Here is a 6,000-nt window from a genome sequence, read left to right as displayed (position 1 = left end):
AAATCATAAACAATTTACAAAAGATATGATAAAATACCAATATATACTCTAATCTATCAAAAAAAAAAAAAATCAGATATAAATATAGGCGGTCGGGCTAAACATGTCGGACTAAGTAGGGCTTGTAAATGGGCCGGGCAAGTTGAGCGCCTGTTAGGCTTACCCCTTGCACCATATACTGCCTGTTTATAAATGGGCCGGGTCTAAGCTCGACACGTTTACTAAACGATACAAGACAGGCCGGTCTTTAAATGGTCAAGCCTGATCGGTCTATTGGTGTATTTAGAAATTGACACTTCCCTTGTTTTATTCCCAAAAAAATTTGATATATTGTTTTAATAGCGTAAATTTGTTATTTCACATAGGAAGTGTATTAAATGTTGTACTAAAAGTCTTTCAAGCTTTTTGAAAATCTCATTTTTTAAACTTCAATAAATATTGCATTAAATAACATTTGAAAAAAAAAAAAAAAGATGACAGAGGGTGTCAATAAGAAAATCCCATAGAAGAAATGTTTCATGTATTCAAGAGCTTCCTTAAATTGTCTCTTGGAAAATTTAGTGAAATCTATTGTTTCTTTGGATTCGGATTCACAAATATTCGTTGCAATTAGCTCGAGTTTTCTAAAACTCCAACCCAACCTTGAGTCCGCTTAACTTAGCCTAAACCCAACCCTACCAGGCTTAGCCTGGCCTGGCCACTGGCCTGAAAACCCAAGCCCAGACTTGACTTACGGGTTGAAAAGCCAGCCTAGGCAGTATTTGGGCACAGAGTGAGCTCGAGTTTTCAGAGCCAAACATACACCTAGGGGTGTCAATCGGTCAGTTTGGTTTGTTTTTGATCGGGCTGAATTGATTTCGGTCCAGGAATGAGGGAGACCCAAACCAATCCATTAAGTAACTTCAGTTTTCAGTCGGTTTCGATTTCGATCTGTTTTGGTTTCGATTTATTTCGGCTTTTCACTATCGGGTTAATATTGGTTTAGATCGGTTTATTATCAGGTTTGAACCATGATAAATCTTACATTCATAACTTATAGCGACAAAATATTTGACCGAAACACTTAAAATTTATGATTAAATCATGTTTTATCATTGTAAAGGAAAGATAACTATTATTGAAACCAATGGATAACTAATTACTAAGAAGATAACTAATATTGAAATCACAAAGTGAACCCTATTATCCAACCATTCATTTAACTATCCAACTAATTTTGTATAGTGAACAAGGAAATCAATAGAGACATTGTTACAATTTACAAATCAATTTCTCTATTCATAAACTCATATTCATTGATTTGTAATAATTCTCCTTACAATAAAAAATATACTCACTAATATTGTGAAAAATGGATTATCAATTCACCAATTTATAATCTCATAGTCATCTATTTTTTTATTGGTTTCATTCGTTATTGGTCAGTTCGGATTTTTTCAGTCGATTTCGGTTGATTTTATCAGTTCGGGTTAGGTTTTGACACCCCTACATACACCCCTATCCATAGCACAGGGGATTAATAAAATGTTTCTACGTATTCTTCTAATCCATTCTCAGGTATGCCGGGAGGAGTGGCGGCAGGAATCCTTTTGACAAGCATATTTTTCTTCATGTTTTACAAGTACTGGATTGGACATAACATTGGCAGAGTCGGCAGCTTCTGCATAAAGACAAACCTAGAAAAAGGCAGAGTCTTCTCTTACGCTGAGCTTGAAGAAGCCACCAATAATTTCAGTTCTATTAATGAACTTGGAGATGGTGCCTTTGGTATTGTATACCATGGTAAGAAAGAAGAAACCTCATCTCATCCAAATGCAATCTTATCTATTCTTTTTTTATTTTTCTTTTTTTTTTTATTTTTAAGATTATGGAACTCTATTAAAAAAAGAAGAGACAAACGAAACAAACAATGTGAAACAGAATCCTCACCTTTGGCATTGCTATCACCACGGCCCTAAAATGCAGTCTTTTCTTTCTCCTACTGAAATTAACTAAAATTCAATGAGAGATTGCTAGAAGCTATAGAGTTACACTTCTAAATCGGCTATTTAGAACCTTCAATGGGTCTCAATATATTATTGGGTCCTCTCCACCTAATACCTTAGGGTTTTTTATTGGCTGCTGAAATGGTATTTCCTGGGTTATCTCACTTTATTTATTAATTATGTCTTGACATTTGATGGACTCTCCTTATTGACAACCAGGCAAGCTTCAAGATGGACGAGTTGTTGCAATTAAACGGCTATATCATAACCATTACAAGCATGTTGAGAGGTTCATGAATGAGATCGAGATCCTCACTCGTTTACGCCATCAAATCCTTGTCACTCTCTATGGATGCACTTCATACCGTAGCCGCGAACTCCTCCTTGTTTATGAGTTCATTTCAAATGGCACTGTTGCTGATCATCTCCATGGTGATAAAAGGAAGGTTGGATCACTCCCATGGCCTATCCGCATGAGCATAGCAATAGAGACTGCAAGTGCGCTGTCCTACCTCCACGCTTCTGATATCATACACCATGATGTCAAAACCAGTAATATCCTCCTTGACAACCATTTCCATGTGAAAGTTGCAGATTTTGGGCTATGTCGTCTGCTCCCTGCTGATGCCTCCCATGTCTCCACTGCTCCTCAAGGGACCCCAGGCTATGTTGATCCAGAGTATCATCGATGCTACCAACTTACAGATAAGAGTGATTTTTATAGCTTTCGGGTGGTTTTGATGAGCTCATATCATCTAAGCCCGCTGTAGATATCACTAGGCATCGAGATGAGATTATTTTGGCAAACATGGCAATAAACAAGATCCAAAATGGATATTTGCACGAGTTGGTTGACCCATGTCTTGGGTTTGAATCGGATTGTGCAACAAGGAGGATGGTAACATTGGTTGCAGGATTAGCATTTCGTTGTCTTCAACTTGAGAAAGAATTGAGGCCTTCCATGCAAGAGGTATTGGAAGTTTTAAGGGCAACTAGGAGTGATCAAGAGTATAAGGTAGATAACACAGAGGTGATGGACATCTTAGGAAGTTTTGATGTGGAGCTGCTCAAGAATACACTAGCAGCAGCAACAACAGCTTCACCGACAACAGTTTTTACTGGGGGGAAGTTTTTTACGTTATAAATTAGAGTTTCTCTATATTGTAATATTTGAAAATTTTATATGGGAAGTGATCTTGTAAAGAGGTGTGGTTGTAAGGGTTGTTAATTTTTTCATTAGAATAGTAGAAGCTCTTGTTTATTGCTCTACCACGAGCATTTCCCATTTTGATTGAACCATATAAATCATTGTGTTCTGTGTGTGTGATTCTCTATCGTTTTTTCTTTTGCTTATCGTTATCATGTTCGGTTGTTAATTCCTAACAAAAGTAACTTCCCCCATGTCATTATAAAAAAATTGTCATTGTTTTGCATAATTTTCAAATACTCGAAGGGTGTCAATAAAAAAATCCCAACACTAAAAGACAAAATTGTAGAAGTTGAATATGATGATTAATATTATTAGAGCAAACACCAACAAATACAAAGAAAAACAGAGGCACAAATTCACACAACACACAGACTTAACTAGGTTCACACATCGATGTGTTGTGCTACATCCATGGGTGAAGAAGAAGATGTTCACTATGATTGAAGAAAAGTTACAATGGAGATCTCTCTCGAGAGCACCCAAATCACGGCAAAAAAACTCATCAAAAAATCCAAACACGACAAAAAAAAGCCCCCAAATTTTGATACTTGCTCAACAAGATGATAGAATCTTTTATACTCCTCTGCTATTGTCACAGATCTCAGAAAAAATCCCATTTGGATCACCACCAAAATATGTCAGAGTGAGTCATTCTTCAAAGCGGATGAAGAATTCCAGATAAACTTAACAATGATTATCAGGCAATATAAGAAGAGGATTTGCAATGCGGGGTAGATAGGGCAGCCTTTAACCATTTATTGTATTTGATGGCACACCCAAGAGGCCAAGACATACTAGTATTAATATTTCTTCCCTTTCATTTTCAACGGTTAAGTTGGTGTAATGTTTTATTGGTTGTGGGCTACCAATTTTATGTTTAATCTTTCATCTAAACTCAACTATATGGTTTACCATGAACACGATTTATGACTTTTCTTTGTTTAGCCCTTAATCTTTTACTTTTTATAATAAAACTAAAGGATTGGTTTACATAATCTAGAAATGCTTGAATGAAGACATCATTGTTAGAAATTATAATTGCATTCACAACATAGAGAGAGAGAGAGAGAGAGAGAGAGAGAGAGAGAGAGAGAGAGAGAGAGAGAGAGAGAGAGAGAGAGAGAGAGAGAGAGAGATGACCCCAAACCCGGCTTAAGGTTTTTGGGCATCAGTAGTCCACAGGATTTGTAATTTCTAGGAGATAATGTACCGGAGTAGTAACCACACAAACATAAGTGCAAGCAGGAGTTAACTAAATTAATATAATATTAAAATTTAAAGTTCAACTATCTATTTCAACTTTCAAACTTAAAGTAATGTTGAATTAAATTACGTCTTCAAAGTCTATATCATCTAAAAATACAACTCATTGTCTTCTTCGAATCCATAAGCCATGTCCTCCTCTTGATCAACAATATGTTCAACATTCACGTCCTCTCCGTAATAATCCTCATCAATGTCATCTGCAAGTTATGAGGGCATGTCTCTAGAAATAAACTTAGTAAGTAAAACCACCACACTAAACAGATTGAAATCATGATCATACAACCAATATCAGGAAAGACATATATAATATAACATAAAAAAATTTGTGAAAAGAAAAACAAGAATATCACACATACTAACATTGTTACATTTTATATTGCCGCATAAGTACATATGATGAATCAAAAGAAATTAAACAACGAATTCACAATATCATCAATGAATGACCAGTGCATCAATGAATGATCAATGCATCATAGTACCATATTGCCTCCACTCAACATACAGAAATTCATAGAAGTTATCTAGTGTCTAACCTCCCAAAGACCAAGTCATACCTCTCGAAGATCAAGTAATAATTGGTAAATCTTGCCGAAGGTAGGTTATGTCATCTAGTAGTCCACAATTCCATTAAGGAAAAGTCCAATGAACCAATCATCACCTCAACATTATAACGTCAATGTTGATAAGACGAGACAACAACAATAAAGTCATCCAAGAATGAAAAATATACATAAATACAAACAAGTTCAGAATTCAAGTGTGATCAATACTCTCATTCCACCCTAGTCAATTCTATTTAAACATGAAATTAGTTTCAGTTTCAGTTTTTTTATAAAAGTCATCAAAACAACAACTACAAATAACAAATCAATGATCAAGGAAGTTTCACATCCCTCCTCAATCAAGGCCAGTAACGTAAAGCATCATTACTACAACAACACATCTCATACATCAAAAGATTAAATTTATGAAAACTCATGCAGTATAAGAATCATGTAATGTACATAGTACATTATTCCATGCAATCATAATCATAACATAACACATAATATGAGTAACTAACATTATGTAATTAGTGCTTTATTTAGAAAATTATGCTATGTACATATAATGCAAATCATGGAACAAAATTCAATTTGTTTCCTCATTCTTTCATGTACATAATATTAGGTTTGCAAAAATCATATTTTTTTTTTATGAAAAAACACCATGAAATCCAAAGTAGAATAGATCTACTATTCATAAATTTCTCTTTTGGATACTACTATAAACATAAACAAGTTAGGGTAGAGGTTCCACTCACCTCGATATCGTTCCCAAAATTCTGCTTTAATACCTATTCTGCCTACTGCCATAGAAAAATAGAAAATAAATACCTCTGAAATTTCAAATAAGTTGAAATTAGATCATATTGAAACCTAATTCATATATATATATATATATATATATAAGTCTCATATAAAAATATTATCAAAATAACCTTCTTAGGTTAGGTATCAATCCCCCTAAAAAACAGTCTTTAGATTGTACAGATTC

The 6,000-nt window shown here is 34.6% G+C and overlaps 1 pseudogene; it reads left to right on the top strand.

The window, feature by feature from the left end:
• The first annotated feature begins 1,559 nt into the window (after positions 1-1,559).
• Positions 1,560-3,129, top strand: LOC122092984 (annotated as a pseudogene).
• Positions 3,130-6,000: the final 2,871 nt, after the last annotated feature.

The sequence above is a fragment of the Macadamia integrifolia genome, chromosome 11 (genome assembly GCF_013358625.1).
Source record: "Macadamia integrifolia cultivar HAES 741 chromosome 11, SCU_Mint_v3, whole genome shotgun sequence".
NCBI lineage: Eukaryota > Viridiplantae > Streptophyta > Magnoliopsida > Proteales > Proteaceae > Macadamia > Macadamia integrifolia.
Note: the sequence above shows the minus strand (reverse complement) of the source record. Positions and strands in the feature narration are given on the sequence as shown.